The sequence below is a fragment of the Ambystoma mexicanum genome, chromosome 2q, assembly GCF_040938575.1.
Source record: "Ambystoma mexicanum isolate Mex_15411 chromosome 2q, UKY_AmexF1_1, whole genome shotgun sequence".
NCBI lineage: Eukaryota > Metazoa > Chordata > Amphibia > Caudata > Ambystomatidae > Ambystoma > Ambystoma mexicanum.
The window spans coordinates 416,691,317-416,704,119 of NC_090924.1; the positions used below are offsets into that span (position 1 = coordinate 416,691,317).

Here is a 12,803-nt window from a genome sequence, read left to right on the forward strand (position 1 = left end):
TTCATCCATCTGTGATTCACCAGAATTAGGACAATTATGTTTCATGATATTTTTTTCTTTTTAGTAGCGCAGAACTCAACCCCATGTTTTTCTTGCAGGCGCAGCGTCAAACGCTCTTTTGGTTTCTAGCTTATCTTGCAGATAAGCAGAGCCCAGAACTGATTACTTGAAGTTCTGGGCGCTTCTGGTTTGGGGCATTTTGTTGCACCCCTTCGGATTGTATGATTACCACATGTTGGAGACATACCTGCCTACATTTGCAAATCAAAATTCCTGAGATGTATGCCACGCCCACAGTCACACAAAACTCTGCCCATTTTCACATGACTCCGCCCACATGTCAAAAAGGTAAACTCTGTTGTAATGTGATGTGACATCAGACATTTTCAGTTCAAATTGAAATATGCATATTTCATTAAATTGCCTTTTCACAACCAACCAAATTGCATTTGCCTTCCATAAAATCAACACGTTAAAATGTGCACATGTAAACTCCAAGAACCAATACAAACGTTTTTCCTGAATTTTGCAGTACCGAAATTGGACATCTCGCCCTAGTTGTTTTTCATCAGGTTATGTAGTGCAGTGGTGAGTTGTCCAGCCTGCAAACCTGATGGCTGTGGTTCAATGGGGCTGAGTCCACCATAACCTGGGCAAAAAGAACTAAAGCAAAAGAAACGCGCGTTATTTTGCTTCACCTGCATTTTTTGCCAATGTGCTGGAAGCATTACAGTCATTGCTGCAGACATAAAGCCACACTCAGGCAGGGAGTCCACAGCGGTGGCGCAGTCCTGTAAGCATAAAAAAACAAAAAAAAAGCAATCAGTGAAAGCTGCCCCTCCACCAAAATTCCTGAGGTTCCAGGGTCTTTCCCGGAGACCCAGAGAAATGGTTCAAATTCCTGACTCTCCGGGAAAAATCCGGATGTTAGGCAGGTATGGTTGGAGACGACACAAAGCTTGTAGGTGTTTGGTTATTTGCCCACCCATTGATTGACGATATGCATAAAGTATACTATTAGATGCCCACAAAAGCCGAGACTGTTGGCATTGCCAATGCTTGCTAATAATGTGGCAAAAAACGGCTGCAGTGAAAACACAACTGTGAAAATGAAAGCGGTTAAAACTGACACAAGAAAAAAAAAACAGTAAGCGGTATTGATGTTATGTTCTTGTCAGGGCAGATCATGGGCATATTTTAATGCAGACACAGACTTCAAAAAGGCACCGCACAGAGGGATCAGAGGTAACAAGCTTCTTACTCGTTCATTCCTCTCTATTACTAACCGCTCCATGCGTCTCTGTCCTTAAAGACAAACGGAGAAACAGGCCAGGACACTACAAATGTATTGCTCAACATTCCCAATTGTTCTGAAGGAGGCATTAGAGAATCCCCGAAGAAGAAAAGAAAACTTAGATGATGTTGAAGAATCATCATTAGCAACTTTGTTTAATGCAATAGGTATGATTTGCAATTTCGAGAGGTCTGTCGGTGCTCATTGTTTCGTAAACTGTATGGGTCACATGCGTGCATATTCTAGGCTTGAATTATTTTCTTTGAGAACATCAATGATCTACAGTTGCTACATTGTCAGCTATGTGGCCGTCAGTTTTATTGCAAAGCCCTAGGAATTGAGAGTTTCGTGACAGAAATAGATGTCTGTTGCCACATCATGGAAGCCAGTCATTAGGGGAGGCGTATTAAACGCTGCTTGCTGCTGGTGATGTAGTGACCCAGCAAATATCCATGTCTCTCTTTGCTTGGCGGTTGGACTTGATTAGGTACAGCAGCACATGGTATCAGGTGGACAGGATTTGATACTCGGCCAGTTTTTACAATTATTGTCAAACTTGCAGGGTATGGTTGTTGGTTTGAAGAAACAGAGACATTCTTCCAAAATAAGTTCTGGAGCAGTCTCATAGCGCCAACATTTTGACAAAATAGGCAGCAGACTGCTTAAACCCGACTCTCAGAAAGAAAAAAAAATTCATACCCACATTTGGTTGGATTTGTGTTCTTTGTAATCGTTACAGCAAACTTTACTCACCCTCTTCTTGTTTGAGGGCAGCTGTTTTTTCCTTTCTAAAAATCCAGCAGTAAATTCTCGCTGCAGGTTTAGAAGCGGAACTTCTCTTTCAGATGCAAGCTTGCCACCTAGTGGCTTAATATGAAGTTGCTCTCCTTTGTGGATCGGTTTGTTAAAAACCTGATCTGTGTGATATGTAATGCCGTGAGGAGCGACTCCTGCTAAGGTTTTGTGTGAAATACCAAACACAGCAGTAACATTAATGATAATAGCAACAATAAAAACAATAATAAGCATTCGATTACCAGCCAGGTGGCCTCTAACCGATTACGAAGCCTTTTTCCAGTGCTGCGTTTAATCAATACATTTATGTCGCTAAAAATATTTCTTTTTAATAATGTCTACTATTGCCATCATTTTGATTGAGGAGTAAATAAGCGTGCCTCGAGAAAAGAAAAAAAAAACATTCAATGAGCACTTAACGTAAATCACTGACGCCATGAGCCTTGCATAAGGCGTTTGCACCATTAATTTAAATTAAGCCTCATTTTTAATCATTTGTATGCCGAGAGGAGGATGCCACTTGCTTTCCTCTCCGCCATATAAATGCTTCAGCATTTGCGCAGGCGTGATTTTCATGCCAGCGCAAATGCTATAGATCCCTAAGGGGTCTGCCAGCTTCATGCACCAGCATAAAGCAGGCAGACCCCATAGAGATCAATTGTAGACACTGTCTACCATGCTCAAATGGCAGGCAGTGCCAACAATTACAATGAAACCCTAATTGTTTAATTGTTATTGTGAACACTGCTTAATATCCACACGGTAAGCAGTGTTCATAAGTGAAATTAAACTCTGCCCAGCATGCAAGCAAGTCAGGCTGGGCTTAGTTGTCATTTGAGCACCACTTGATAGGATAGCAAGTCATACAGTGCTCACATTTAACAGTAAACGCTGCCTGACATAAAAGCATGTCAGTCAGCATTTATTCACTTTGTACAGCGGGATGCAAAAATGCAGGGCGAAAGGTGGAGCACTCGTGTGTACATCACCTGTTACCCTTCACTTTTACACTGATTCATGTACTTTGTGCGACGAAAAACAGGGATTTGTGCGCCATTCTGCCTGCAAATCCCCATTTGTTAAACAGGGATTTGCGGGCAGAATGGCACACAAATCCCTGTTTTTCGGGCCATAAATTCCATTAATCAGCCCTCTCTTCTACAAATGATGAAAATTTGGCAGCGAGGACCTGCATACATGTATGTGAACATGTAACGGCTCCCCATCACCAAATTACGAATTTATGGAAAAAGGGCTCCGTCATATTGAAAAAGGGGCGTAACGTAAGGCTTTTATGTCTTTCGATAACGTTATGCCTGGCCAACAATGATACCCTTGATGGACTGTCACGAGTAAAAAAGAAATGTTAGTGACGATTACAAGATGACATTTGTACAGGTTGATAAATGCAAACAGCAGTGCTAAATTGCATCATACAGCTCTGGAACACTGGACAGTGGTCCGTAATAAAGAAACTTTGCAACACGGAAGGTATATTCTGTGAGGAGGTTGCAAAAGTGAATTAAATCATTACATATTTCAACCTAGGCATTTTGACCCTAAAGTAGTGTTCAGCATTCCTGCAAAGTTTCTGTAATGCTGACCACTGCTCCTCAAAAAAGCGAGCAGCGTGGAATAAAAAAATACATGGGTAAGATTGAGTAAATTGCACCAGTGCCATAAATGTGTTGCAGCTGTACACAGTTGCACTGGCACAACATTTGCCTTGGGGCAAATAACTGCAAAATGTTGTATAAAGACGACCCAGTTGGTCTGTGCAATTGCCACATGAGCACTTTATGTAATCTTGCCCAAATGACTTGAAACACTGTAGGGGCCAATGTACATCTACTACACTTTGTTATACACATTAGGATTGTGTTTATCAAACTGCACTTTCCTGTTATTTTGTTATCTAATTTGCACAATCCTGTCTGGCAAATTATAGTGGCATGTTATACCATGTGACATCTTCCACCTGCCATGTCTGTTTCTTATTTTTTTGCAAAGTCTAGCTAAAGTGTAGTCGCGATGGCTAGACATTTAGAAAACCAAAATTCACATAACATGTTTCACATGCGAACCACTGCAATTAATCAACAACATAATGTTCTGTGCAATTTAGCAAAATCTGAGAAATGTAGCATAGAAATGCAATTTACAACCATGTGTTTAATTGACATTGCCCAACCCAGTTTATGTAATACACCCTAATGTTTTGTGCTCACAATCCAGAACATGGCTCCAGCTTTGTGCACAACAGGCAGGTTGTCCACTTTCTGACATCCAGCCAGTCCCCCTCTGTAACTACATCATCTACACCTTTCACCATGAAAATGATAGTTTACAAATTTGGTAAACACCATGCAAACATGTGCAAACTTCCTGTTTGCAAAGGTTTACACCAGTTGGAACTCGTTTGTAAACTTTTGGTTTACATTGCGTTTACGCATGAGCAAACCTTGTAGTTATGCAAGTCCATTTGGACTTTATGTTCCACATATTTGTAAACCTTAAGTTTCCCATGGTTTACAAAACAGGAATACTTTGCAAACGTAATGTACACCTAATGCGCATTGCACAACTGAACATTTCATTTACCAAAAAAAAGTATTTGTAAACCTTTGCAAACCTAGTGTTCACCTGTATTTGTCATTAGTAAACATTTGGTTTACAACATTTACTAATATGTGTAAACCTTTGCAAAAATTGCGTACACGTCATATTTGGTTTACAACATTTACTAATATTTGTAAACCGTTGCAACCTATTGTACACCTCAAATTCACCACTAATAGTAAACATTTGGTTTACAGCATTTACAATTGTTTGTAAATCTTTGCAAATAGTACTCAGTTTAGTACTGCGAGTAAACCTTTACATTAAATAATAATGTTGTACACCCCTACAAACAACATTTTCTGAAGGTGGTCTATTAATTGTTTCCTAATGAAACCTTGTCATTATGGACCTGGAATCTACTGGAGTAGCTGTTCTCCCCTCTCCACAGTGACTTAGAAAAGGCATATAAAAGATGAAGAAAACAGCTTAAAGGAACATCACTGGCAGGCCAACTAAAAAAAAAAAAGTTATCCAAATATGTAGAGCCTCGCTGTCATGTGATTGCATGCCAACATTGCACTGCATGCTCGATGGAGATCTATAATCAAACACACACAAACAATTGCAAGGACTGATTTTCTCTAGGAAGCTAGTTTCTTGCCACACTGTTCCCACTTCACCAACATATCTTATTAATTTTTGGTTCATCTTCCACTTATGACACTTTACTTGTCTTATTTTTTTATTTTTATTTACATTCACCAGTCTTTCAAACACCATAAATGTCTGCAGTGTGCCAGAACACTAACATGTACTTGTTCACAGGGCGAACTAGTGCAATTAACATCTACATAACATGTTTACAGCCATGTGAAGCCAACAGGTTAGTGTGTTTGAAAAGTAAAGATAGTGACTGGCAAATTCAATCAAAAACGCACTTATGGAGCCAGATGATGTTCCTACAACATAGCAGCCATAGAAGAGAACTATAGGTGAAGCTAATCTACACTAGATGAGAAACCCACAATCACAGCAGAACATTCTAAAATAAAAGATTGTATATTTGGACATGCCCATCATATGCATGTTGTAGCCTGCTAAAGTATTGGTTTTCACCTCCACCACGCTTCATTTCAGAGCACTACCTCTCGACTCCCCAAGGTTGCATACAAATCACAATAATTCATATTGCAGACAGTATCTAGCAAGATTTCATATCCTATGATTGTAGCAGGGAAATCCATATAAAAGACAAGCAACTTATTTATACGTCCAAGCATTCAAACTGAGTAATGCTAATTACAATGTGTGTGACTGTTGCCAAATAGTTGTACACATTGACCCTTCCAAGAATTGGATTGGAGCCTGTTGAATGTGCTCCTTACAAATATAAAAAATAAAGCTATGGCCACATTTAGTCTACTAATTCCCTGATGCAACAACTACATAATCGTCTTAGCTTCTATGTCAGCTTCGAAGTCAGCTTCTATGTCAGCTTCTATGTCAGCCCATTAATTACTTTACCAAGTTCATTAAATGGTAATATTAACAATTTATAAATCAAAAACAAACACTGGCAATGCCAACGGTTTGGGCTTTTGTGTAGGCATGGGAAAGGCACTTGTCAGGCACTGGCGTAGTGGTATTAACTGGCCATTGATGGTAGAGCACATGCAAAATGGTGTGCGTACGAGGGCGTCTAATTGCACATGCCTAACACTTATACACAAGCCAAAATGTTTGGATTTGCTAATGCTCGTTTTAAATAGGACTTTAGTGAAATACACATGAGGTGCTTATAAACTGAGTGTCTGTAGGCAGACTTGGTTTAAACATTTGTATTGCACCAGAAGGTGTTTACAGCCCCATTGAAGTCATTCATTCTCATAAGACTGCTTTGAAAAAAAACACTTGCAGTCACTGTTTGATGATAAGGCTAGATAAAAGGGAGCTCAAGGAATTTGAATGAGGAGGTGTTTGGGCAGCGAGGAGCAGGAACTTGTTGGGAATGGCGATAGAGCTTGGCATTGGCCAACGGCGGTAAATGGGTGGGCAAATACCAAAACATCACCTTCAAGCTTTACATCCCTCCTCATATGCCATTTTTCTCCATCTTTACTCGAATGCAATGGTTTCAGGTTATAGGTGGATATGCTACCTAATAGCTCAAACTAAGAACTAAAAATTCCATCTTCAGTTGTAAAGTGTTCAGAGTCTTCAATAGAGATTTCTGGAAGAATATTTCCTGTTTGAAAGCAGCATCATTTATGACATGAAAGGTATTGCAGGCTAACAGAGACAGTAATCTGACCAGGGTCAGAGATTTGTCAAGTGGGATAGTTAAAAATAAACTCGACTAATTCTCCAGTTTATCGAGGCATGTCAGTTACTCATTTTGAAATAGGTGTCCACAGCAATGTTTTCCTCATACCCACTTCGTAAATTAGTTTTTTCTTCTGCATGCCCTTGTTATGGGACTATGGTTCCCTCAGCCACTTTGTGAAGCACTGTATACCCCTTGTTAATGTGGATATAAAGTTAGCATGGTGTTGATGGCATCAAATAGCATGCATAAATCACATTTAAAAAAGCAACACAAACTCTTTTAGTTAATAGTTGCTTAATGCTTAGTAAGGAAAGAAGGAAAGAAAACAACCATTAGCACAGAGTGGCAGACCGCTTATTGCGAGCGCCTCCCCCGTGGCAGATTGTAAGAAAGTAGGCAAACCATTAGCAATGTGTGGCAGACGGCTTAGAGCGAGAGCCTCCACAGTGCCTCTGATTCAAAGAAAGGACGACGAGGAAGATGATGACCATTAGAAAAGTGCTGCAGACTGGTCAGATAGATACTCAATATGTAGTCCAAGGGAGAGAAGGCCAGAAGAGAGAATCCTAAACTGGAGCGCAGAGGGAGTTGCACAAGGAAGGCACAAGCAAGACCTAACTTTAAATGGTGAGCTGATCTAAAAATGTTCACAAGACTAGGACACTGGTGCAGACTGCATCACTAGGCCCAAATATGCATGCACTGTCGGATATTGATGGTCAATGCATGATAATGGCTGTTCAATATGTATCACCTGCAATGAGTTTATGAGATTTTGGGTGTGTACATGTTCCTACTGATCAAAACAAACATTTAATGACCAGGTTCTACCCAGGTGCAGCTCCTAGGTTTCTGGCAGCATCTAGTAGACAGGAACTGTATTTGAAGAACTAGCTGCTAGTACATGAAATGCCACAAATGCAACTTTCATATGAAATCCAAACTATTGTACATTATATATGCATCATTGTAATTTTAATGTGATTGTAATTTTGTTTGATAATATGTTTCTTATTATGGTGTTATTGTTTTGTGGAAAGTTTATTTTAAACTATGAACAATATTTTGTATTGATATTCTTCAATGGACTTTTAAATGTCTTATATGTGTCATAATGCTCCTTTATACATATTTTCGCAAATGTTTATACGTATGTCACCAGTTTGACTAGGCACGTCGCTCCTAGTAGCTGTTGGTATAAAGCCAACTAGGCTCTTTGAAGCTAAAAGCATGAGATAAATAGCTCTGAGCAGTTTCACTTCCTTCATTCCATTTAAGGAGGACAAAAAGAAAAGAGAAATAAAGGTCCATTCTTCCACATGGTGCCAACATTTGCCAAATGGCGCAAATCTTTGCTCTTGTGTACTCTTTCCACAATGCAAAAAACATGTTCTGCTGCTAACACTGCACTATCTGGTGCAAATTCACTCCCCCAGGCGACCCGTGCACACAAACAAAAACTTCACCAGTTGCCCAGATAAACTTTGTGCAAGGCTCAGGCCAAACATTATGTGGCTGTCCTCACATTGCTTTGTTCCTGATGCCACACCAATCTTCAGCTTTATTGACACAGTGTGGCACAAATACCAAACACCTTGTTACCAATGATGGCAGGAAAATATAATTTGATTGAGGTAATAGAGAAGTAGACACACAGATTACCTGATATCTAAAAACACGGAGAATGCGTACGCACACACATGACCAAATAATACACATACACTATACAGTACATAGTGGTGTCACTGGATACTATCAAAGCCTTTGATTCCTTCTATTGGGAATGACCGTTTGCTGTGCTGCAAAGCTTTGGGATAGGAGAGTGGTGTATTCTTTGGGTAGCCTTGTTATGTTCATTGCCTACTGCTAAGGTCAAATCTGGCAAATATATCTGAAATACATGGAATATCCAACAGGGGACACACCAGGGCGGCCCGTTATCTCCTTTGTCATATATACTGGCGCTTGAGCCCTTGGTGGGCTACCTGCGACAGGAATACCTGGCTGACTGCATTATGGTCGGCGGTACTAGACAGCTTGTGTCACTATACGCCGATGATGTTTTACTGTAGCTATGTGAGCCAGACCACAACCTACCAATAATCCTAGACATGCTGGATAATTTTGCTACACTCTCTGGGATATCCTTCGATAGAGAGAAGTCCTGCCTATTTTGCAAGGCTGGTCTTTGTGGAGAGAGTGAAACCGCGTTACCACACTCCCGTGGGCTGTGCGTTCTTTTAAGTACTTGGGTGTTTAGATTATACATAAGCCCGAAGATATGCACACCCGTAACACCCTGGTTTTAAAAAATCTTTCTGTTCCCGACTACCACTTTCACTTATGGGTAGAATAGCAATTATATAAATAATTGTTTTATCAAGATTTCTTTACTATAGCAATACTTTTGCTCGTTAGATACATCGATTAGGGTGTTCCTATGGGGCCCTGCTCGACACAGACACAGACTGGCTTTGACAGTATTATACCTACCCTACAAGGACAGTGGTGTTCAACGGCCCAGATTAGAACTCTACTTCTAAGCGGCCCAGCTCAGCTTTGTAACAAAATGGCTATCCGATGACACTACCTCTGAAACGCTGTTACTTAAACACTTGCTACCCCTTGCCCACCTTAATGACATGCTATGGCTTCCAAGTACCTGCATGAACTCCCTCCCGTTGCTAGTGGCGCTCGGTAGGAAGATATGGTTCAGGGTTTTGAGACTGCTTAATATATCTCACTCTTACTCCTCTAATGTCCCAATAGTAGCTGATGTGTGTAAAAACAGGGATGATCTTGGACTTATGAGGCACTGGGAGGAGAGGGGCATCTTCGCATACGGTGACATGTACGAGAAAGGTAGTTTCAGTAATCTGGACAATCTGGCCCAACAAACTGGTATCCCCAGGGTACAATTTCTATGGTACTTTAGTGTCACGGGGGTGGCTAGATGGAAGTGGAGCGAGTGGCCTGCTCAGCCAGAGGAAACTGAACTACTGCCTCTAATGTATGCCTTAGAGGATGGCTGGAGGCTGGTTTCCAGATTGTATGGTTGTTTGCTGAACAGGCCTAATCCTCTAGTTCTAAAACTAAAAACTTGAAACTTGCTGGGAATCAGATCTGGGAAACAAGTTTGCGGAACAGGTCTGGGAGTGGATGCTTATTTTCCCAAAAAGGTGTCCCGGAACGCTGGCTTTAAACTGGTCCAAATTAATGTGCTTCACCACACTTACATGACTCCTAGTAGAGTTGTAAAATTTAACAAACACAAGCACTCGGTCTGCCCATGGTGCCACCAAGATGAAGCAGACCTGGAAGTGTGTAAAGGTGCAAAGGTTTTGGACCTGTATAGAAGAGGCTTGCGAAATAGCAGGGATTGTTAGATACAACTGGGACCCTACAGAATGCCTCCTTGGTGCGTACCCTAGGAGTAGCAAACATAAGCATATTAAATGCATGGATCTGGCTTTCATCCTAGCTAAACGCGGCAACGCTATGTCCTGGAAGTCACCAGGGGGCCACAGTACAAACAGTGGTACCGTGAATTTGAGGTTTGGTGTGAAACTGAAACAAGAGTGTGGGCTAGATCATTGTATGGCTTAGATTACACCCTTAAGAAACCCTATGAATCCTGGAAGACACTAGTTTTTGAAATGTCGCCCCTCGGATGATAAACCACTGTGAACATTTTACTACCTGCCCGCTACATTGCATGTATTGAGAGCAAATGCCAGTGTTTTGTGCCGCTACCCTACCCCCCTAGAGTAATTTCACCTGATACCACTCTCGCTCAGCTCCCCACACTATTAAGCTTGGAGTGAACTACTACCGTCACTGTACACCCTAAATCCTTTTACTTATGCCTGAGCCTAGTTAACATGCCTGGAGAGTCATTTTTACTTTGTTGTTATGTTTTGTTTTCCTTTGTTTAGATGTGTGTTTATTTGTTTGCATCTGATTACAAATCCAGCTATGTACGATATTCCCACAGTTGTATAGCTGACTGTTGTAAGCACCTGCTGGTTGATGATTATATAAAAAAACACATTTTAAAATAAAATACACTACACAGTATATGTAGACACAAACAACAGCCCCATGACACAAACAACTTCTCCTGCCCCAGCACGAATGAATCTGTGGATGGGTCTATCAGTGCACAGCAAAGCGTTCAAATTACACAAGGTTGAATGAATGCAAGAAAGAGTCATGCATATACATGAGCAGGTCAGTATTTGATAAGGGATGTCACATTTAGTACCCAAATCCAGCATTAATTGCAATGCTCACAGTATTGGCCAAGGGGAAAAGATATATTTTTTTAAACATACCAAAGATGCAAGGGTCAACAAGATTGTCCTTTGTCGGCTGGTCTTCTAGTTAGCCTATAGGAAACACAAATAAAGTAAAGCTTTTCACTGTGCAGCTGCATGAGACATTCAGAAAAAGTAATTTAAGTGAGGAAAGGTGTTACAAGAACATTTTACTTATGTGATGGGCGCTTGGATTTGCAACGCTGCCGTCTCACAGATGGTCAATACTGTCTTTTGAACGTGTGGAGGTTAAAATGAATCAATTTGTTTTGATTCCATGACTTCCATCCGATATTGGCTTCACTATTGTGTTCATGATGGGAGATGACAGGTTCTGGGGTCAGCATTACTGTTTGGGGGGAATAGGGATTACAGAAGAGGAGTTAATAGGATGCTGGAACCAGGCGATTTATGGTGGACACAGACAGCCATTGCCATTAGTCATGTGTACAGTACTCTAGCTCCGACCTCTGTATTCAGTAGTCTATGGGGCCACACGCCCCCACCTCTCTATAAAACCTCAAATCATCTCCTGCTAAGTCTCTTATGTCACCAAACTTTGAGGCACAGTCTCCTGGCTGGATAACAGCAAAGCAGACATACACAGTTTAAGCAGCAGAAAATTACATTTGGTTGCATTCCTACTACACCTCCACCTTGCAGTTGGCTAAATATTCTGCAGAATTCACATACTTCTAGGATATCCCACCACATGGGATTCTTTACACTGCATCCTCCGCTCTACCGTCTCCTGACCTCTGTTCTCAGTTTTCGAGTCTACCCTCTTGTTCTTCCCTACATTGGAGTACCTTGGTTCACCTATTTTCCAAAATGTGTTCATGTTCTGCCACCAATGTGAATAAAGAGGGATTGTGGGGGATAAGAGGTGTCATATCTCCACATCCATCACCAGTCAGACTCATGGAATCAAATAAGTCCACTTTTATGCACCCATGAATGTGCCTTTTCACAGCATCACCTAATACATTGCATTGTTGATGACATTTGAATGTGAGTTTGCAAGTGTGCTGCAGTCAGCAGCAAGGAGTTTGTGACTGTTGTGCTGATCAGACTTGGCTATTTGCAAGTGCTGGCTGTAGGATTTGGCAATTGATTGTTAGGGTTTACCTGGACGCACCTGCTCAACGTGGAACACCGTCCTTAACAAACGCAGCTCATAGCGCACGCGTTTGAAAGTGTGTTTACAAGTGTGCTCCAGTTGGCAGTTTGAGGACGAGGAAAATGGTTTGCAGGTGGTGAGTTCTGTTTTGTCACTGTAATGGAGGCGTGGTATCATAAGGAGACACTAACACAAGAGCTGCAAATTTCAAAACCTTTACATGTTGGTTTAAAGGGATTGAAAAACTCCTATCTTGCCCAATAACTAAGATGGGAGTGTTCTCGACCATCAAATAAAAGAAAATACAGTCCTAGTCAGTCGTCTAGTCAAATAAAAATGGCCTATAATAAAAAAACGAATGCCTGCCCTCAATCTTACACCGAAAATGTT

At 41.0% G+C, this 12,803-nt stretch overlaps 1 long non-coding RNA gene across 1 annotated transcript in view; it reads right to left on the reverse strand.

Moving 5' to 3' along the window:
* Positions 1–540: 540 nt before the first annotated feature.
* The window catches only part of LOC138568955 (uncharacterized), a 28,604-nt gene continuing 16,341 nt past the window's right edge, over positions 541–12,803 (reverse strand). The window contains exons 2-3 of the long non-coding RNA XR_011303025.1: positions 11,312–11,365; positions 541–791 (exon numbers count right to left, since the gene is read on the reverse strand). This is a non-coding gene — a long non-coding RNA (uncharacterized lncRNA). The remainder of the gene's footprint in view (positions 792–11,311; positions 11,366–12,803) is intronic.